This window comes from Oncorhynchus mykiss, chromosome 3 (genome assembly GCF_057628025.1).
Source record: "Oncorhynchus mykiss isolate SJ-2025 chromosome 3, ASM5762802v1, whole genome shotgun sequence".
In the NCBI taxonomy this organism is placed as follows: Eukaryota; Metazoa; Chordata; class Actinopteri; order Salmoniformes; family Salmonidae; genus Oncorhynchus; species Oncorhynchus mykiss.
Genome location: NC_143024.1, coordinates 91,499,406 through 91,522,676, shown reverse-complemented (window position 1 = coordinate 91,522,676; position 23,271 = coordinate 91,499,406). Strand labels below are relative to the sequence as shown.

General features: G+C 44.4%; 1 long non-coding RNA gene across 1 annotated transcript; it reads left to right on the top strand.

Moving 5' to 3' along the window:
* Positions 1-4,411: 4,411 nt before the first annotated feature.
* On the top strand, positions 4,412-21,323 carry LOC149984726 (uncharacterized). Its single transcript, XR_016494886.1, has 4 exons — positions 4,412-4,626; positions 10,678-11,058; positions 17,630-17,757; positions 20,890-21,323. It is a non-coding gene; the product is annotated as an uncharacterized LOC149984726 (long non-coding RNA).
* Positions 21,324-23,271: the final 1,948 nt, after the last annotated feature.

Genomic DNA, 23,271 nt, shown 5'->3' with positions numbered 1-23,271 from the left:
AACTACCGTCACAGAGAAAACTACATAATAGCGAAGACAGGCAGAGCTAATGTCATAGTGTGTGTGTGTGTGTATATGTGTGTGTGTGTGTGTGTGTCCTTGCATATGTTTCTTTATGTTTCATCTGTTTATGTCAGTTAGTGAAGGCAGTGTTTGATAATCAGAATTGTAGGTAGCATAGTGGTTAGAGCATTTGGCCCGGTAACTGAAAGGTTGCTATATCAAATCCCCGAGCTGACAAGGTACAAATCTGTTGTTCTGCACCTGAACAAGGATGTTGACCCACTGGTCCTGGGTCATCATTGTAATTACAAATGTATTATTAACTGACTTGCCTAGTTAAATAACAAAAAATGTGGCCCAAACCTCTATTTTAACATTCAAAGACCCGGTGAGGCTTGATCTTCTCGAGATAGAGACAGACCACAGAGATATAGACACAGAGATAGACAGACCACAGAGTCAGAGATATAGACAGAGACATAGACATAGAGACAGAGATATAGACATAGAAATAGAGACAGAGATATACACAGAGATAGATACAGAGACAGAGACAGAGACAGACACAGACACAGACACAGAGACAGAGACAGACACAGACACAGAGACAGAGACAGAGACAGAGACACACACAGACACAGAGACATAGACAGATAGAGACATAGACACATAGATAGAGACAAAGACAAAGGCAGACAGACAGACACAGAGACAGAGACATGGACAGATAGAGACAGAGACATAGTTAGAGACAGACACGGACACAGAGACATAGACAAAGGCAGACAGACAGACAGATAGAGACATAGACAAAGGCAGACAGACAGACAGATAGAGACAGATACATAGTTAGAGACAGACACAGAGACACATTACTGCACTTCAAACAGGAGGGGAAGCTCACATTAGGCCCACCGACTAAATTGATTACAATGTGCTTGTATTATTCACAATGTACCTACAAAAGCCTACAATTGATTGTGTTCATGAGATTGAAGATCAGGCAGTATTCATTTTTTTTGAGTTAACACAACTTTGGTTCAAACAGCCAGCTGTACTGAAAAAGAACTGGACAAGGTGGGTTGTCAGATTTATTCAAATGTATTTTTGTGTCTCCTCTCAATGCGATTTCATCGCTTGCAATCAATGCAACACGAAGCAAAACCACATCTACTAGTTGAAATCATGTAGGCCGAGGGGGGAGTGTGAACCAATCAAGTTAATTCATGACGAGTAATGAGGAACGATTCAAACCGCATGAGAGAAGAATCTTCCAGAAAGAACGTTGGCGCGTTAGCACGGAGAAGACAGCACCTAGAATCTTGGTCATGTTGATTAGATTTTATTCAACATTTGTCTGTGTGGTTGTAGTCAGAATTAGATTTTATTCAACATTTGTCTGTGTGGTTGTAGTCAGAATGAGATTTTATTCAACATTTGTCTGTGTGGTTGTAGTCAGAATTTGATGTTATTCAACATTTGTCTGTGTGGTTGTAGTCAGAATTTGATTTATTCAACATTTGTCTGTGTGGTTGTAGTCAGAATTTGATTTTATTCAACATTTGTCTGTGTGGTTGTGGTCAGAATTTGATTTATTCAACATTTGTCTGTGTGGTTGTAGTCAGAATTTGATTTTATCCAACATTTGTCTCTGTGGTTGTAGTCAGAATTGTAAGCAGTAATGTTATTAGTGATTTCTCCATGTCCTCATATTGTGCTCTTGAGTCTGAAACATATTGGCATGGCAGCTAAAGGTAAAAAACGATGTTGCTAGCTAGCTTCTATGAACAGTAAAACAGGATTAGGTCAAGATTAACATTTTTGCGAGGAGGTAAAGTTAGTTGGCGAAACACCATGATATTTACGCATTGTTCAAGAACTTCAAATTTACCAAGCCAAGAACTAAGTAAGGTTTGCTGAGAAGTGTACACTGCTTGAGCTAGCTAACATGCTTGTGCACAACATCGTCTGATATCACTTTGCAGCAGCATGTAGTGCCAAAAAAAATTTCTTCTGGTGAGGTAAAAGTTTAAAAAAATGTAATTAATGTATTTGCATCAAAATATACATTTTCCTTTCATTACATATTTGAGATCTAATGATTATACACCTAGTCCTATGAGATTGGTGCTTTCATGCAGTTTAACAGTGTGGCTGCCTCCATACTGTAAAAGTGGTGCAAAGGTGACAAAGACAAATTGAATTGGGATGTGGAGATTTATCAGTTCCACAGTGTTACTTTGTATTATGGGTGTCCGTGTATCAATACATTTAAAATGATTTGACAAAAACATAAATAATTCAACGCATGTGCATATGAGCAGATGATGCATGCATGAATCAATAGGTCATTGAATCAAACATTTCATAATGAAAACAATTATATAACTTCATGAAGAAAATATATATTTACAGGTCCATGATGTTTGCTTACTACACATGTGCTGCTTCGTCTACGCAATTCAAAGGCTATACAGTGTCGGTGAGTATTGGTATCAGAGGTTGTTTTTTAATACCCCCCAAAAACTGTCTCTCTGAATGTCAGTCTTTAGGTCTTATAGTATTTCTGTTCTCTTCTTTTTCAGTGTCGTGTGAATGTTGAAATGTTCAGAATTGGTGTCAAGTATGTCCCAACGAGTTAATAAAACACCCACGTTACGGCCCGTACGATCCGTTACCCATGTACACTGACCGTCCATACACATCTGGAACGCCATACGATCCGTTACCCATGTACACTGACCGTCCATACACATCTGGAACGCCGTACGAGCTGTTACCCATGTACACTGACCGTCCATACACATCTGGAACGCCGTACGAGCTGTTACCCATGAACACTGACCGTCCATACACATCTGGAACGCCGTACGAGCTGTTACCCATGTACACTGAACGTCCATACACATCTGGAACGCCGTACGAGCTGTTACCCATGTACACTGACCGTTCATACACATCTGGAACGCCGTACGATCCGTTACCCATGTACACTGACCGTCCATACACATCTGGAACGCTGTACGAGCCGTTACCCATGTACACTGACCGTCCATACACATCTGGAACGCTGTACGAGCCGTTACCCATGTACACTGACCGTCCATACACATCTGGAACGCTGTACGAGCCGTTACCCATGTACACTGACCGTCCATACACATCTGGAACGCCGTACGAGCTGTTACCCATGTACACTGACCGTCCATACACATCTGGAACCTCGTACGATCCGTTACCCATGTACACTGACCGTCCATACACATCTGGAACGCTGTACGAGCCGTTACCCATGTACACTGACCGTCCATACACATCTGGAACGCTGTACGAGCCGTTACCCATGTACACTGACCGTCCATACACATCTGGAACGCCGTACGATCCGTTACCCATGTACACTGACCGTCCATACACATCTGGAACCTCGTACGATCCGCTACCCATGTACACTGACCGTCCATACACATCTGGAACGCCGTAATTGTGCACCAAAGTCCACTCAACAGAAGGTTACAATGACCGAGAAGTATTCCTTCACTGTATGTGGAGGAAGGAAAACCCAGTTTGAAATACAAAACTGGCAAACAATCGCAGTCGTCCTGAGAAGACTGGGACGTCCAGAGGTAGTGATAAAGTCCTTGAAGCACAAACCTGCAGGGAAGTCAAGAGTGGCTTTACGTTGTTAAAAAGACAGACAGAGCAGAAGTACTAATTTTTATTTATTTATCTAGTCAGTTAAGATCAAGTTCCTATTTACAATGACAGCTGACTAGGGCACAGTGGGTTAATTGCCTTGATCAGAACAACATATTTTTACCTTGTCAGCTCAGGGATTTGATCCAGCAACCTTTGCGGTTACCAGCCCAACACTCTAACCACTAGGCTACCTGCCACCCATAGGCTAAATTTTGCCCCACATATCCCTCGGGAGAAACAGAAGAGAGCCTCGAGGACATGCGGAAAGCTCTACTGTCCGATGTGAAGAAAAGGAACAACAGAGAGACAGTGAAGATCAACATGGAGAAGACGTTTGCGTACAGGAGACAAGAAGTTGTCCGTGACGCACTCATGGCAAGATGGTAGAGGACTTCATGTCAAGATGGTAGAGGACTTCATGGCAAGATGGTAGAGGACTTCATGTCAAGATGGTAGAGGACTTCATGGCAAGATGGTAGAGGACTTCATGGCAAGATGGTAGAGGGCTTCATGGCAAGATGGCCTGCGCTCTTTGAAATCATTGAGGTGAATTAGCCATGCTTGTCTTATTGTCGATCTATTCGGTATGTCATCTGGGATTTGTTGGCGGAAGGTATTAGATCGTTTCCCCTCAGCTTGCCACATAAGTGAGCCTTATTCAGAGTTAACACCATTTGTGCCGACTGCCTAGTTATTTCTCTCCCTTTAGATCATCTCCAGTCTATTCTCCTTTCTGCAGTTTTTAAAATTGAATTTGTTTTAACTACTATTCTCAGGTCAATGCTGAGTTTAAGAGAATCGCCACAACCCCACTCCAGTCCACATGTCTTTCTCAACGTAATATACACTCAGATAACCTGCAGACGTTGTTCTAAAGGAGGAGGAGGAGGAGGACAGCTGGGCAGAAGACTCATATGAATCATGGTACCTATGTAATAATTCCTTCTGCTTCAAAAGACACATTGATATGTGGTTCTACACCAAAAGTTGACTTCAAAATAAGACCTAAATATATAAATACATTTTTTTTTAAATAAAATCATACATTTTCTTAGAATAGCAACATAGATGTCGGACGAGAGCGCGTCATAACGGTGGTGTGTGTGTACATGGGTAAAGACCCAGAAAACATTGTTCAGGAGTATGTGGTATGTTAATAGATTGAAGATAGATAGTTAATAGTTAATAGATTTCCTTCTTCCTACCTTTGTCTTTCTCTCCTTCTCCTGTTCCGTGCCACCGTCATATTCTATCACTAGCTATTCTATTACTGTGTCATCTCCTCTGTCCTCTATCATATTCTATCACTAGCTATTCTATTACTGTGTCATCTCCTCTGTCCTCTATCATATTCTATCACTAGCTATTCTATTACTGTGTCATCTCATCTGTCCTCTATCATACTCTATCACTAGCTATTCTATTACTGTGTCATCTCATCTGTCCTCTATCATATTCTATCACTAACTGTTCTATTACTGTGTCATCTCCTCTGTCCTCCGTCATATTCTATCACTAGCTATTCTATTACTGTGTCATCTCCTCTGTCTTCAATCGTATTTCATTAGATTAGATGCACTTCTTGTTTTTCTTCCAGAATTGTATCATTCAGATTAAATACTCCATGTCTTTTTGTTTGTTTGCATGAATTCTGAATACAGTGATCAAATTGGCTACATCTCAAATGTCATTTAAATATGATCGAAATCTTAGCAAGAACCACTTAATTTTAGCCTTGTAATAGGCAGTGTTCAAATATTACCAGCAGTTCTTGATTAAGTTGACACTTAAAAGGACTCCAGTCTTGATTTGTTTACGTCTGTATCTGTTACGGTGCGTGAATGAGGACCCAAAAGCGAATCAACTTAAACAGAGCTTCTTTAATTACCACACACAGGTAGGCTCAGATGGACCGGCAGATTCCGACAGGACAGGACAAGGTTACAGCAAACATGACGACAGTCTGGTTCAGGCATGAATGACACAAACAAACAAGAATCCGACAAGGACAGGAGCAGAAACAGAGAGAGATATAGGGACCTAATCAGAGGGAAAAAGGGAACAGGTGGGGAACGGGGTGAATGGGTAGTTAGAGGAGACAAGGGACAGCTGGGGGAAAGCGGGGGAGAAAAGGTAACCTAACACGACCAGCAGAGGGAGACAGGGTGAAGGGAAAGGACAGAGACAAGACAACATGACAGTACATGACAGTACCCCCCCACTCACCGAGCGCCTCCTGGCGCACTCGAGGAGGAAACCTGGCGGCAACGGAGGAAATCATCAATCAGCGCACGGTCCAGCACGTCCCGAGAGGGAACCCAACTCCTCTCCTCAGGACCGTACCCCTCCCAGTCAACTAGGTACTGATGACCACGGCCCCGAGGACGCATGTCCAAGATTTTACGGACCCTGTAGATAGGTGCGCCCTCGACAAGGATGGGGGGGGGGGGGGGAAGACGAGCGGGGGCGCGAAGAGCGGGCTTAACACAGGAGACATGGAAGACCGGGTGGACGCGACGAAGATATCGCGGAAGAAGAAGTCGCACTGCGACAGGATTAATGACCTGAGAGATACGGAATGGACCAATGAACCGCGGGGTCAACTTGCGAGAAGCCGTCTTAAGGGGAAGGTTCTGAGTGGAGAGCCAAACTCTCTGACCGCGACAATATCTAGGGCTCTTCGTTCTACGCTTATTAGCAGCTCTCACAGTCTGCGCCCTATAACGGCAAAGTGCAGACCTGACCCTCTTCCAGGTGCGCTCGCAACGTTGGACAAAAGCCTGAGCGGAGGGGACGCTGGACTCGGCGAACTGAGATGAGAACAACGGAGGCTGGTACCCGAGGCTACTCTGAAAAGGAGATAGCCCGGTCGCAGACGAAGGAAGCGAGTTGTGGGCGTATTCTGCCCAGGGGAGCTGTTCTGACCAAGACGCAGGGTTGCGAAAAGAAAGACTGCGTAAGATGCGACCAATAGTCTGATTGGCCCGTTCTGCTTGACCGTTAGACTGGGGGTGAAAGCCGGAAGAGAGACTGACGGAAGCCCCAATCAAACGGCAAAACTCCCTCCAAAATTGAGACGTGAATTGCGGACCTCTGTCCGAAACGACGTCTGACGGAAGGCCATGAATTCTGAAAACATTCTCGATGATGATTTGTGCCGTCTCTTTAGCAGAAGGAAGCTTAGCAAGGGGAATGAAATGAGCCGCCTTAGAGAACCTATCGACAACCGTAAGAATAACAGTCTTCCCCGCTGACGAAGGCAGTCCGGTGACAAAATCTAAGGCGATGTGAGACCACGGTCGAGAGGGAATAGGAAGCGGCCTGAGACGGCCGGCAGGAGGAGAGTTACCGGACTTAGTCTGCGCGCAGACCGAACAAGCAGCCACGAAACGACGCGTGTCATGCTCCCGGGTGGGCCACCAGAAACGCTGGCGAATGGAAGCAAGCGTACCCCGAACGCCAGGGTGGCCGGCTAACTTGGCAGAGTGAGCCCACTGAAGAACGGCCAGACGAGTAGGAACGGGAACGAAAAGAAGGTTCCTAGGACAAGCGCGCGGCGACGGAGTTTGAGTGAGTGCTTGCTTTACCTGCCTCTCAATTCCCCAGACAGTCAACCCGACAACACGCCCCTCAGGGAGAATCCCCTCGGGGTCAGTGGAGGCTACTGAAGAACTGAAGAGACGAGACAAAGCATCAGGCTTGGTGTTCTTAGAGCCCGGACGATAAGAAATCACGAACTCGAAACGAGCGAAAAACAGCGCCCAACGCGCCTGACGCGCATTAAGTCGTTTGGCAGAACGGATGTACTCAAGGTTCCTATGGTCAGTCCAAACGACAAAAGGAACGGTCGCCCCCTCCAACCACTGTCGCCATTCGCCTAGGGCTAACCGGATGGCGAGCAGTTCGCGGTTACCCACATCATAGTTACGTTCCGACGGCGACAGGCGATGAGAAAAATACGCGCATGGGTGGACCTTGTCGTCAGAGAGGGAGCGCTGAGAAAGGATGGCTCCCACTCCCACCTCTGACGCGTCAACCTCGACAACGAACTGTCTAGAGACGTCAGGTGTAACAAGGATAGGAGCGGATGTAAAACGATTCTTGAGGAGATCAAAAGCTCCCTGGGCGGAAACGGACCACTTAAAGCACGTCTTGACAGAAGTAAGGGCTGTGAGAGGAGCTGCCACCTGACCGAAATTACGGATGAAACAACGATAGAAGTTCGCGAAGCCGAGAAAGCGCTGCAGCTCGACGCGTGACTTAGGGACGGGCCAATCAATGACAGCTTGGACCTTAGCGGGATCCATCTTAATGCCTTCAGCGGAAATAACAGAACCGAGAAATGTGACGGAGGAGGCATGAAAAGTGCACTTCTCAGCCTTCACAAAAAGACAATTCTCTAAAAGGCGCTGGAGGACACGTCGAACGTGCTGAACATGAATCTGGAGTGACGGTGAAAAAATCAGGATATCGTCAAGGTAAACGAAAACAAAGATGTTCAGCATGTCTCTCAGGACATCATTGACTAATGCCTGAAAGACAGCTGGAGCGTTAGCGAGGCCGAAAGGAAGAACCCGGTATTCAAAGTGCCCTAACGGAGTGTTAAACGCCGTCTTCCACTCGTCCCCCTCCCTGATGCGCACGAGATGGTAAGCGTTACGAAGGTCCAACTTAGTGAAAAACCTGGCTCCCTGCAGGATCTCGAAGGCTGAAGACATAAGAGGAAGCGGATAACGATTCTTCACTGTTATGTCATTCAGCCCTCGATAATCTATGCAGGGGCGCAGAGACCCGTCCTTCTTCTTGACAAAAAAAAAACCCCGCTCCGGCGGGAGAGGAGGAGGGGACTATGGTACCGGCGTCAAGAGCTACAGACAAATAATCTTCGAGAGCCTTACGTTCGGGAGCCGACAGAGAGTATAGTCTACCCCGGGGGGGGGTGGTTCCCGGAAGGAGATCAATACTACAATCATACGACCGGTGTGGAGGAAGAGAGGTGGCCCTGGACCGACTGAACACCGTGCGCAGATCGTGATATTCCTCCGGCACCCCTGTCAAATCACCAGGCTCCTCCTGTGAAGAAGAGACAGAGGAAACAGGAGGGATAGCAGACATTAAACATTTCACATGACAAGAGACGTTCCAGGAGAGGATAGAATTACTAGACCAATTAATGGAAGGATTATGACAAACTAGCCAGGGATGGCCCAAAACAACAGGTGTAAAAGGTGAACGAAAAATTAAAAAAGAAATGGTTTCAATATGATTACCAGAAACAGTGAGGGTTAAAGGTAGCGTCTCACGCTGAATCCTGGGGAGAGGACTACCATCCAGGGCGAACAAGGCCGTGGGCTCCTTTAACTGTCTGAGAGGAATGTCATGTTCCCGAGCCCAGGTCTCGTCCATAAAACAGCCCTCCGCCCCAGAGTCTATTAAGGCACTGCAGGAAGCTGACGAACCGGTCCAGCGTAGATGGACCGACAAGGTAGTGCAGGATCTTGAAGGAGAGACAGGAGTAGTAGCGCTCACCAGTAGCCCTCCGCTTACTGACGAGCTCTGGCCTTTTACTGGACATGAAGTGACAAAATGACCAGCGGAACCGCAATAGAGACAGAGGCGGTTGGTGATTCTCCGTTCCCTCTCCTTAGTCGAGATGCGGATACCTCCCAGCTGCATGGGCTCAGCACCCGAGCCGGCAGAGGAAGATGGTAGTGATGCGGAGAGGGAGGCGACGGAGAGCGCGAGCTCCTTTCCACGAGCTCGGTGACGAAGATCAACCCGTCGCTCAATGCGAATAGCGAGTTCAATCAAGGAATCCACGCTGGAAGGAACCTCCCGGGAGAGAATCTCATCCTTTACCTCTGCGCGGAAACCCTCCAGAAGACGAGCGAGCAAGGCCGGCTCGTTCCAGCCACTGGAGACAGCAAGAGTGCGAAACTCAATAGAGTAGTCTGTTATGGATCGATTGCCTTGACATAGGGAAGACAGGGCCCTGGAAGCCTCCTCCCCAAAAACAGATCGATCAAAAACCCGTATCATCTCCTCCTTAAAGTCTTGATACTGGTTAATACACTCAGCCCTTGCCTCCCAGATTGCCGTGCCCCACTCACGAGCCCGTCCAATAAGGAGAGATATGACGTAGGCGACACGAGCAGTTCTCCTGGAGTAAGTGTTGGGCTGGAGAGAAAACACAATATCACACTGGGTGAGGAACGAGCGGCATTCAGTGGGCTCCCCAGAGTAACACGGCGGGTTATTGATTCTGGGCTCCGGAGATTCGAAAGCCCTGGAAGTGGCCGGTGGATCGAGGCGGAGATGGTGAACCTGTTCTGTGAGGTTGGAGACTTGGGTGGCCAGGGTCTCAACGGCATGTCGAGCAGCAGACAATTCCTGCTTGTGTCTGCCTAGCATCGCTCCCTGGATCTCGACGGCTGAGTGGAGAGGATCCGAAGTCGCTGGGTCCATTCTTGGTCGGATTCTTCTGTTACGGTGCGTGAATGAGGACCCAAAAGCGAATCAACTTAAACAGAGCTTCTTTAATTACCACACACAGGTAGGCTCAGATGGACCGGCAGATTCCGACAGGACAGGACAAGGTTACAGCAAACATGACGACAGTCTGGTTCAGGCATGAATGACACAAACAAACAAGAATCCGACAAGGACAGGAGCAGAAACAGAGAGAGATATAGGGACCTAATCAGAGGGAAAAAGGGAACAGGTGGGGAACGGGGTGAATGGGTAGTTAGAGGAGACAAGGGACAGCTGGGGGAAAGCGGGGGAGAAAAGGTAACCTAACACGACCAGCAGAGGGAGACAGGGTGAAGGGAAAGGACAGAGACAAGACAACATGACAGTACATGACAGTATCATGCTCATGTGCATCATGAGCTATACTTAATTTTTTTTGCAATCTAGAGTCCCCTAACTGTAAACACTTCACTGATAAATGACTCATTGTGTATGATTTACAAGTTTTTCAGGGCGTGGATGAAGAGTCCATCAAGGCATTTTCCATTGAGGACACTACCGTGGGGATCGACATTGTCAAAGACCAGGGGTGGAATTAGAGGACACTGTGGACTCTAGCTGGGCCATATGAACCACTGTGGACTCTAGATGGACCATACAAACCACTGTGGACTCTAGCTGGGCCATATGAACCACTGTGGAATCTAGATGGACCATACGAACCACTGTGGACTCTAGATGGACCCATACGAACCACTGTGGACTCTAGATGGACCATATGAACCACTGTGGACTCTAGATGGACCATACGAACCACTGTGGACTCTAGATGGACCATATTAACCACTGTGGACTCTAGCTGTACCATTGAAACCAATTACCTATGTGAGTACTTAAAATGGCCTATGAGGTTGTTTTTTTTACTCTGTGTAATGGGACACACGTGTCTAAATTTCTCTTGACATTGTTGTCATCTGTGTTCTATGTATTGTTCGCTGGGCTATAACAGTTTGCAGACACATCACTAATGCATTGTTATTGTCTAAGCTTCTTGTCGTTTAGAGTTGGAATGATATAGATCAGAGGTTTGTCAAAACAACCCAATCATTGTTTTATTGACATTTGAATGAAAAATGAGAGGCAAAGGAAAAGGAAAGACTGGTAATAGTCTTGTCGAAGAAGCCAGATATTCCCCAACCTGAAGAAGGAAAGATGGAGAGATGAGAAATGGAGAAAGAGAGACGGAGAGGCAATTAGAAGGAGGTAGACTAGAGCTGTGGCGGTCATGAAATCTTGTCAGCCGGTTAATGTCATGGAAAAGCCTGCCGGTCTCACGGTAATTGGCTGTTAATTAACATGAACATATTTAGCGCCTCAAGGTAACAATCTGCTGATGCACAGCTTTGGGACATTTACATTTAAAGTGGCTACGTTGAGCAGAAAAGGGATCATTTGTTTGGAAACTTTAGTTGTGAATGAAACAAACCTTACAATATTGCAGAAATCAAAACAAATATGGGCTGAATGACGTGACTACAGGCTGAATGATGTGACTACAGGCTGAATGATGTGACTACAGGCTGAATGATGTGACTACAGGCTGAATGATGTGACTACAAGCTGAATGACGTGACTACAGGCTTAATGATGTGACTACAGGCTGCATGACGTGACTACAGGCTTAATGATGTGACTACAGGCTGAATGATGTGACTACAGGCTGAATGATGTGACTACAGGCTGAATGATGTGAATACAGGCTGAATGATGTGAATACAGGCTGAATGATGTGACTACAGGCTGAATGACGTGACTACAGGCTTAATGATGTGACTACAGGCTGCATGACGTGACTACAGGCTTAATGATGTGACTACAGGCTGAATGATGTGAATACAGGCTGAATGATGTGACTACAGGCTGAATGATGTGAATACAGGCTGAATGACGTGACTACAGGCTTAATGATGTGACTACAGGCTGCATGACGTGACTACAGGCTGAATGATGTGACTACAGGCTGAATGATGTGAATAAAGGCTGAATGATGTGACTACAGGCTGAATGATGTGACTACAGGCTGCATGACGTGACTACAGGCTTAATGATGTGACTACAGGCTGAATGATGTGACTACAGGCTGAATGATGTGACTACAGGCTGAATGATGTGACTACAGACCGAATGATGTGACTACATACTGAATGATGTGACTACATACTGAATGATGTGACTACATACTGAATAATGTGACTACATACTGAATAATGTGACTACAGGCTCCATGATGTGACTACAGGCTCAATGATATGACTACACACTGAATGATGTGACTACAGGCTGAATAATGTGACTACATACTGAATAATGTGACTACATACTGAATAATGTGACTACATACTGAATGATGTGACTACAGGCTCCATGATCTGACTACAGGCTCAATGATGTGGCTCCATGATGTGACTGAGGGAAAGACTGGTAATTGTCTGGTAGTCGAAGCCAGATCTTCCCCAACCTAAAGAAGGAGAGATGGAAAGACTGAGAGATGGAGAGATGGAAAGACTGAGAGATGGAGAAAAATAGACTGAGAGGCTATTAGAAGAAGGTAGACTAGAGCTGTGGCGGTCATGAAATCTTGTCAGCCGGTTAATGTCATGGAAAAGCCTGCCGGTCTCACGGTAATTGGCTGTTAATTAACATGAACATATTTAGTACCTCAAGGTAACAATCTGCTGATGCACAGCTTTGGGACATCTACATTTAAACTGGCTGCGTTGAGCAGAAAAGGGATCATTTGTTTGGAAACTTTAGTTGTGAATGAAACAAACCTTACAATATTGCAGAAATCAAAAGAAATATGGGCTGTATGATGTGACTACAGGCTGAATGATGTGACTACAGGCTGAATGATGTGACTACAGGCTAAATGATGTGAATACAGGCTGAATGATGTGACTACAGGCTGAATGATGTGACTACAGGCTTAATGATGTGACTACAGGCTGAATGACGTGACTACAGGCTGAATGATGTGACTACAGGCCGAATGATGTGACTACAGGCTGAATGATGTGACTACAGGCTTAATGATGTGACTACAGGCTGAATGACGTGACTACAGGCTGAATGATGTGACTACAGGCTGAATGATGTGACTACAGGCTGAATGATGTGACTACAGGCTGAATGATGTGACTACAGGCTGAATGATGTGACTACAGGCTGAATTATGTGACTACAGGATGAATGATGTGACTACAGGCTTAATGATGTGACTACAGGCTGAATGACGTGACTACAGGCTGAATGATGTGACTACAGGCTGAATGATGTGACTACAGGCTGCATGATGTGACTACAGGCTGAATGACGTGACTACAGGCTGAATGATGTGACTACAGGCTGAATGATGTGACTACAGGCTGCATGATGTGACTACAGGCTGAATGATGTGACTACAGGCTGAATGATGTGACTACAGGCTGAATGATGTGACTACAGGCTGAATGATGTGACTACAGGCTGCATGATGTGACTACAGGCTGAATGATGTGACTACAGGCTGAATGATGTGACAACAGGCTGAATGATGTGACTACAGGCTGAATGATGTGACTACAGGCTGAATGATGTGACTACAGGCTGCATGACGTGACTACAGGCTGAATGATGTGACTACAGGCTGAATGATGTGACTACAGGCTGAATTATGTGACTACAGGCTGAATGATGTGACTACAGGCTGAATGATGTGATTACAGGCTGAATGATGTGACTACAGGCTGAAGGATGTGACTACATACTGAATGATGTGACTACATACTGAATAATGTGACTACATATTTAATAATGTGACTACATACTGAATAATGTGACTACAGGCTCCATGATGTGACTACAGGCTCAATGATATGAATACATACTGAAAAATGTGACTACATACTGAATAATGTGACTACATACTGAATAATGTGACTACAGGCTCCATGATGTGACTACAGGCTCAATGATATGACTACATACTGAATAATGTGACTACAGGCTGAATGATGTGACTACAGGCTGAATGATGTGAATACAGGCTGAATGATGTGACTACATACTGATTATGTGACTACAGGATGAATGATATGACTACAGACTGAATGATGTGACTACAGGCTGAATGATGTGACTACAGACTGAATGATTTGACTACAGGCTGAATTATGTGACTACAGACTGAATGATGTGACTACAGGATGGATGATGTGACTACAGGATGGATGATGTGACTACAGGCTCAATGATATGACTACATACTGAATGATGTGACTACAGGCTGAATGATGTGACTACAGGCTGAATGATGTGACTACATACTGCATGATGTGACTACAGGATGAATGATGTGACTACAGACTGAATGATGTGACTACAGGCTGAATGAAGTGACTACAGGCTGAATGATGTGACTATAGACTGAATGATGTGACTACAGGCTGAATGATGTGACTACATACTGAATGATGTGACTACATACTGAATAATGTGACTACATACTGAATAATGTGACTACATACTGAATAATGTGACTACAGGCTCCATGATGTGACGACAGGCTCAATTATATGACTACATACTGAATGATGTGACTACAGGCTGAATGATGTGACTACAGGCTGAATGATGTGACTACAGGCTGAATGATGTGACTACAGGCTCCATGATGTGACTGAGGGAAAGACTGGTAATTGTCTGGTAGTCGAAGCCAGATCTTCCCCAACCTAAAGAAGGAAAGATGGAGAGATGGAAAGACTGAGAGATGGAGAGATGGAAAGACTGAGAGATGGAGAAAGAGAGACTGAGAGACCATTCGAAGAAGGTAAGACTAGGGCTGTGGCGGTCATGAAATCTTGTCAGCCGGTTAATGTCATGGAAAAGCCTGCCGGTCTCACGGTAATTGGCTGTTAATTAACATGAACATATTTAGCGCCTCAAGGTAACAATCTGCTGATGTACAACTTTGGGACATGTAAATTTAAAGTGGCTACGTTGAGCAGAAAAGTTGATCAACTTTAGTTGTGAACGAAACAAACCTTACAATGTCGCAGAAATCAAAACAAATATGGGCTGAATGATGTGACTACAGGCTGAATGATGTGACTACAGGCTGAATGATGTGACTACAGGCTGAATGATGTGACTACATACTGAATGATGTGAATACAGGCTGAATGATGTGACTACAGGCTGAATGATGTGACTACAGGCTGAAGGATGTGACTACAGGCTGAATGATGTGAATACAGGCTGAATGATGTGACTACAGGCTGAATGATGTGACTACAGGCTGAAGGATGTGACTACAGGCTGAATTATGTGACTACAGACTGAATGATGTGACTACAGGCTGAATGATGTGACTACAGGCTGAATGATGTGACTACAGGCTGAATGATGTGACTACAGGCTGAATGATGTGACTACAGGCTGAATGATGTGACTACAGGCTGAATGATGTGACTACAGGCTGAACGATGTGACTACAGGCTGAAGGATGTGACTACAGGCTGAATGATGTGACTACAGGCTGAATGATGTGACTACAGGCTGAATGATGTGACTACATACTGAATGATGTGAATACAGGCTGAATGATGTGACTACAGGCTGAATGACGTGACTACAGGCTGAATGACGTGACTACAGGCTGAATGATGTGACTACATACTGAATGATGTGACTACAGGCTGAATGATGTGACTACAGGCTGAATGATGTGACTACAGGCTGAATGATGTGACTACAGGCTGAATGATATGACTACAGGCTGAATGACGTGACTACAGGCTGAATGATGTGACTACAGGATGAATGATGTGACTACAGGCTGAATGATGTGACTACAGGCTGAATAATGTGACTACAGGCTGAATGACGTGACTACAGGCTGAATGATGTGACTACAGGCTTAATGATGTGACTACAGGCTGAATGATGTGACTACAGGCTTAATGATGTGACTACAGGATGAATAATGTGACTACAGGCTGAATGACGTGACTACAGGCTGCATGATGTGACTACAGACTGAATGATGTGACTACATACTGAATAATGTGACTACATACTGAATGATGTGACTACAGGCTCCATGATCTGACTACAGGCTCAATGATATGACTACACACTGAATGATGTGACTACAGGCTGAATGATGTGACTACAGGCTGAATGATGTGGCTCCATGATGTGACTGAGGGAAAGACTGGTAATTGTCTGGTAGTCGAAGCCAGACCTTCCCCAACCTAAAGAAGGAAAGATGGAGAGATGGAAAGACTGAGAGATGGAGAGATGGAAAGACTGAGAGATGGAGAAAGAGAGACTGAGAGACAATTCAAAGAAGGTAAGACTAGGGCTGTGGCGGTCATGAAATCTTGTCAGCCGGTTAATGTCATGGAAAAGCCTGCCGGTCTCACGGTAATTGGCTGTTAATTAACATGAACATATTTAGTACCTCAAGGTAACAATCTGCTGATGCACAGCTTTGGGACATCTACATTTAAAGTGGCTGCGTTGAGCAGAAAAGGGATCATTTGTTTGGAAACTTTAGTTGTGAATGAAACAAACCTTACAATATTGCAGAAATCAAAAAAAATATGGGCTGTATGATGTGACTACAGGCTGAATGATGTGACTACAGGCTGAATGATGTGACTACAGGCTGCATGATGTCACTACAGGCTGAATGATGTGACTACAGGCTGAATGATGTGACTACAGGCTGAATGATGTGACTACAGGCTGCATGGTGTGACTACAGGCTGAATGATGTGACTACAGGCTGAATGATGTGACTACAGGCTGAATGATGTGACTACAGGCTGAATGACGTGAATACAGGCTGAATGACGTGACTACAGGCTGAATGACGTTACTACAGGCTGAATGATGTGACTACAGGCTGAATGATGTGACTACAGGCTGAATGATGTGACTACAGGCTGAATGATGTGACTACATACTGAATGATGTGACTACAGGCTGAATGATGTGACTACAGGCTGAATGATGTGACTACATACTGAATGACGTGACTACAGGCTGCATGATGTGACTACAGGCTGAATGATGTGACTACGGGCTGAATGACGTGACTACAGGCTGAATGACGTGACTACAGGCTGCATGATGTGACTACAGGCAGAATGATGTGAATACAGGCTGAATGATGTGACTACAGGCTGAATGATGTGACTACATACTGAATGATGTGACTACAGGCTGAATGATGTGACTACAGGCTGAATGATATGACTACAGGCTACTGATGATTTTAGAAAGTCGCAAAAGTAGCTTGCACAGGTGCTGTCCCTTGCCTCAATGTTATGCGGAGCGACACAGGGTAACCCAAGAGCAGACTCAGATGTGAAAACAGGGATGAATGAACCAAATATTTATTGTCACACAGGGAGATATGGAGTGCAGATCCAGGGAAGCTCGGATGAGTTGTAGAAAAACCAGATGCGGTGACTGAGGTTGGATTTGGCTGAGTAGAACAGAGTAAACAGGTCCTTAGGGGAATCCAAGGTAGTGGTGGTGAGTAAAATCCAGAGCAAGGTAGTTGGGTGGTGAGATGTGGAACAGGAGACAGGAGCCAGAGACAGAGTGGTAACTGCAATGAGAGGATAAACGGTGTCAGGCAGGGAAACAGGCACAGCAGAGTAACAGGATATTGAGTAATAATAAATGACTAGAATCATGATCTGACTGAGCAGAGATTACGATCTGGCAGAGTGGAAGTGGCAGGACTGAGTGTTTGTAGAGGTCTTGATTATGGAACGAGTTGCAGCTGGTAGGGATCTGCTCTGTCTCCAGCACACCTGTCTCCAACCACACAATCACACACAGAGGGAGAGGGAGTGCGTGCTCAGCCCCCTTCTATACTCCCTGTTCACCCACAACTGTGTGGCCATGCACGCCTCCAACTCAATCATCACGTTTGCAGACGACACAACAGTAGTGGGCTTGATTACCAACAATGACTAGACAGTCTACAGGGAGGAAGTGAGGGCACTCGGAGTGTGGTTTCAGGAAAACAACCTCTCACCCAACGTCAACAAAACAAAGGTGATGATCGTGGACTTCAGGAAACAGCAGAGGGAGCACCCCCCCTATCCACATCGATGGGACAGCAGTTGAGAAATTGGAGAGTTTTAAGTTCCTCGGCGTACCCATCACAGACAAACTGAAATGGTCGACCCACACAGACAGCATGGTGAAGAAGGTGCAACAGCACCTCTTCAACCTCAGGAGGCTGAAGAAATTTGGCTTGTCATCTAAAACCCTGACAAACTTTTAGAGATGCACAATCAAGAGCATCCTGTCGGGCTTTATCACATTCTGGTACGGCAACTGCACCTCCCACAACCGTAAGGCTCTCCAGAGGGTGGTGCGGTCTGCACAACACATCACCGTTGTCAAACTACCTGCCCTCTAGGAAACCTACAGCACAACAGCTAACAAATTCACTACATTGAACAACAGATAGCCCTGTCTAAGCCGTGGGAGGTGGGATCTATCTGTTGTTCCATGTAGTGAGTCTGTTAGATCCCCCCTCCCACGGCTTAGACAGGGCTAACAGATTCACTACATGGAACAGCAGATTGTCCCCGTCAAAAAATCAAAGGGAGTTTGTTCTGAAGTGTCTGCCCTATATTAGAGCGATATAAGAAAGATCCAGAAATATTATTAGTTGTTTGTTTTTGTTTTTTTTACATATATTTAACCCCTTATTTTTGGCACTAAACAGTGTCCATAAATACTTTCATTTTGTTTTTCTACTTGTACCGGGGGATGATCAGACGGTTCTTGAAAGGCCTGTGGGCATCCTAGAGAAGAACAGCCAAGAACAACCATGTACTTGTTTTTGAGAGTCTCACCTTTCTACAGGGCCATATTACTCTCTAGGCCAAAAGTCCGGACGCTACTGATGATTTTGTGAGATTACCCAGTTTTCGGGATTGTCTCATGGTCTGCCGCAGATGCGAAACATTGGCGGATATGTTGGATCAATATATCTCTCGCTTAAACGGACAGATTTTTATTGGGATTTTTGTATTATGCTAATAGGATTTCCGCAGGGGGCGTGGACATCGATTTTTAGAAGTTTTTAAACAGACACAATGACAGGCATAGAACAGGGTGTCTCTCAACTATACCAAACCAAATATATTCATACCAGAGACACAGACCAGAGACACAGACCAGAGACACAGACCAGAGACACAGAGCAGAGACACAGAGCAGAGACACAGAGCAGAGACACAGACAAGAGACACAGACCAGAGACAGAGACCAGAGACACAGACCAGAGACACAGACCAGAGACACAGACCAGAGACACAGAGCAGAGACACAGACCAGAGACACAGACCAGAGACACAGAGCAGAGACACAGAGCAGAGACACAGACCAGAGACACAGACCAGAGACACAGAGCAGAGACACAGACCAGAGACACAGACCAGAGACACAGACCAGAGACACAGACCAGAGACACAGACCAGAGACACAGACCAGAGACACAGACCAGAGACACAGACCAGATTGTTTGCTCTGCAGACTGCCTCGGCCATACAACAGATCCTCTAGGTTTCCCTAATGACAGGAAATGAAGAAAAATAAACATATATTTTTTTATGTCCATCTGAGAAGCTGGTATTCTACATTATTATTTGGTGTCCACAGTCGTCTTTCCATAGTCCATCATCATCATACGTCATGAATTAAACATTAGATATGGACGTATGCGTGTATATATAATCCTCGGCTGCATTGCCACAGAAAGATCATCTCAGTGTACCAGCATTAAATAGAGAAGGTCACCATGAAAAGGTTTAATCTGCTGAATGGACCAACGATGACATGAGAACAATCTAAAACGTTGTTTTTTATTTGCTTCAAACTAAAATTACATGACTCCAATTGAGGAACCCACAAAAAACAAGTCCTCTTTTAGTCATTTTCCACAGAGACATTAGTGGTTGTTTTCCATAATGCTCTCCGTGTACAGTACCTCTGCAACACAGAGGCTAATGTGTCCTTCAGGGAGTCCAGGGGTTTGAGTTATTTTTGCAGTGAGCAACACTGACTAGACTCATGGACAGAAATGGATGTGAAGTCAAGCATTCACCAGGGAGACATGAGTAAAGCCTAAGGAGACATGACTACAGCCTAAGGAGACATGACTACAGCCTGAGGAGACATGACTTCCGCCCAGGGAGACATGACAACAGCCTAAGGATTTAAGATACATGGCAAGTCACAGGATGTAAAGTCATAACTCAAATCATAATAATATGTAACAATGCTAAGTATAATAACCTTTTCATCTGTTTTCTGATATGATTGTACAAGGTGTGTGTGTGTGCGTGTGTGTGTGTGTGTGTGTGTGTGTGTGTGTGTGTGTGTGTGTGTGTGTGTGTGTGTGTGTGTAATGACGTCATGGACATGAGTACTAGTTGCAACATACAGTACCAGTCAAAGGTTTTTACACACCTTCTCATTTCAGGGTTTTTCTTTATTTTTACTATTTTCTACATTGTAGAATAATAGTGAAGACATCAAAACTATGAAATTACACATATGAAATCATGTAGTAACCTTAAAAAGAATTAAACAAATCAAAATATGTATTTTTTTAAGAGACTATCATTTGTTTTTAAACAGGACAATGACTCAACACACCTCCAGGCTGTGTAAGGACTATTTGACCTAGAAGGAGAGTGATGCATCAGATGACCTGGCCTCCATAATCATCCAAACCCAACCCAATTGAGATGGTTTGTGATGAGTTGGACCGCAGAGTGAAGGAAAAGCAGCCAACAAGTGCTCAGCGTCTGTGGGAACTCCTTCAAGACTGTTGGAAAAGCATTCCAGGTGAAGCTGGTTGAGAGAATGCCAGGAGTGTTCAAAGCTGTCATCAAGGCAAAGGGTGGCTATTTGAACAATCTCAAATTTAAAATATGTTTTGAATTGTTTAACACCTTTTTTTGGTGACTACATGATTCCATATGTGTTATTTCATTGTGCTAATGTATTCACTAATGTTATACAATATAGAAAATAGTAAACAAAAAATAAAGGCAAACGCTTGAATGAGTAGGTGTGTCCAAACTTTTGACTGGTGCTGTTTATTATATTCATTATTTGAAGAGGAGGATTGAGAAGTTTTGAATCCTAAACAACCTGCATAGACATTGTTTGATGTACCAGTAGACCAACATGTAATGCTTTCAGAAAGTATTCCCATTGAATTATTCCACGTTCTGTTGTTTTAAAGCCTGAATTCAAAATGAATTAATTAAACACATATTTTCTCACCCAGCTACACACCATGCCCCATAACTACAAGGTGAAAACATGTTTTAATATTGCTTTGAAAAAGTATTGCAAATTAAATATAAAAATCAAGAATCACCTATGGCAGTGTTTACAGCTGTGAGTCTCTCAAGGTAGGTCTCTCACATCTGAATTGTACACTATTTGCACATCATTATTTTAACAATTATTCAAGCTCTGTGAAGTTCTTGGTTCTTGATCATTGCTAGACAGACATTTGAAGTTTTGCCATAGATGTTCAAGCCAATTTAAGGTAAAAACTGTAACTAGGCCACTCAGGAACATTCAATGCTATATTGTTAAACCACTCCAGTGTATATTTGGCCTTGTGCTTTTAGGTAATTGTCCTGCTAAAAGGTGAATGTTTCCCATTGTCTGTTGGAAAGCAAACTGAACCAGGGTTTCCTCTAGCATTTTGCATGTGCTTAGCTGTATTCCAGTTTTTTTTTACCCCCCCCCCCCCCCCCCCCCCTCCACAATTTAAAAAGATAAATACATCCCTGTCGATAACAAGCATACCCATAACATGAGGCAGCCACCACCATGCTGGAAAATATGAAGAGTGGTACTCAGTGATGGGTTTTGGATTTGACCCAAACACAATGCTTTGTATTCAGGATTTAAAGTTGATTCCTTTGCCACATTTTTTGCAGTTTTACTTTAGATCCTTACAGCAAACATGATGCATGTTTTGGAATACTTGTATTCTGTACAGGATTCCTTGTTTTCATTCAGTCATTTAGGTTAGTATTGTGGAGTAACTACAATGTTGTTGATCCATCCTGAGTTTTCTCCTATAGCAAACATTAAACTGTTTTAAAGTCATCGTTGGCATCATGGTGAAATCCCTGAGCAGTTTCCTTTCTCTTCGGCAACTGAGTTAGGAAGTACACCTATATCTCTGTGTCTCTCCTCCTCTCAGCCTCTCCTCCTCTCTGCCCTCAGCTCTCCTCTCCTGGAGAGCTAGTAATCTAGGAATTAGTTGTGGACTTGTTAGCACTCAGTGGGCTACAAACCACAGAGTGAGTGAGACTCAGATCTATCCTAATCAAAGTAACACAGTTATGGAGTGCACACAAAATTGTGCACACACATGGACACACACACACATGGACACACACACACACACACACACACACACACACACAAGCATACACACACAAACACACATACAGTATATTCAATATATTCAGTATATTGAATAGCCTACACACTCATATGCATCCATTCATTTCTTACACAGACACGTACATGGTACATATTCATGAAGACCCACAGACACGTACATGATACATATTCATGAAGACCCACAGACAAGTACATGGTACATATTCATGAAGACCCACAGACAAGTACATGATACATATTCATGAAGACCCACAGACAAGTACATGATACATATTCATGAAGACCCACAGACAAGTACATGGTACATATTCATGAAGACCCACAGACACGTACATGGTACATATTCATGAAGACCCACAGACACGTACATGGTACATATTCATGAAGACCCACAGACAAGTACATGGTACATATTCATGAAGACCCACAGACAAGTACATGATACATATTCATGAAGACCCACAGACAAGTACATGGTACATATTCATGAAGACCCACAGACACGTACATGGTACATATTCATGAAGACCCACAGACAAGTACATGATACATATTCATGAAGACCCACAGACAAGTACATGG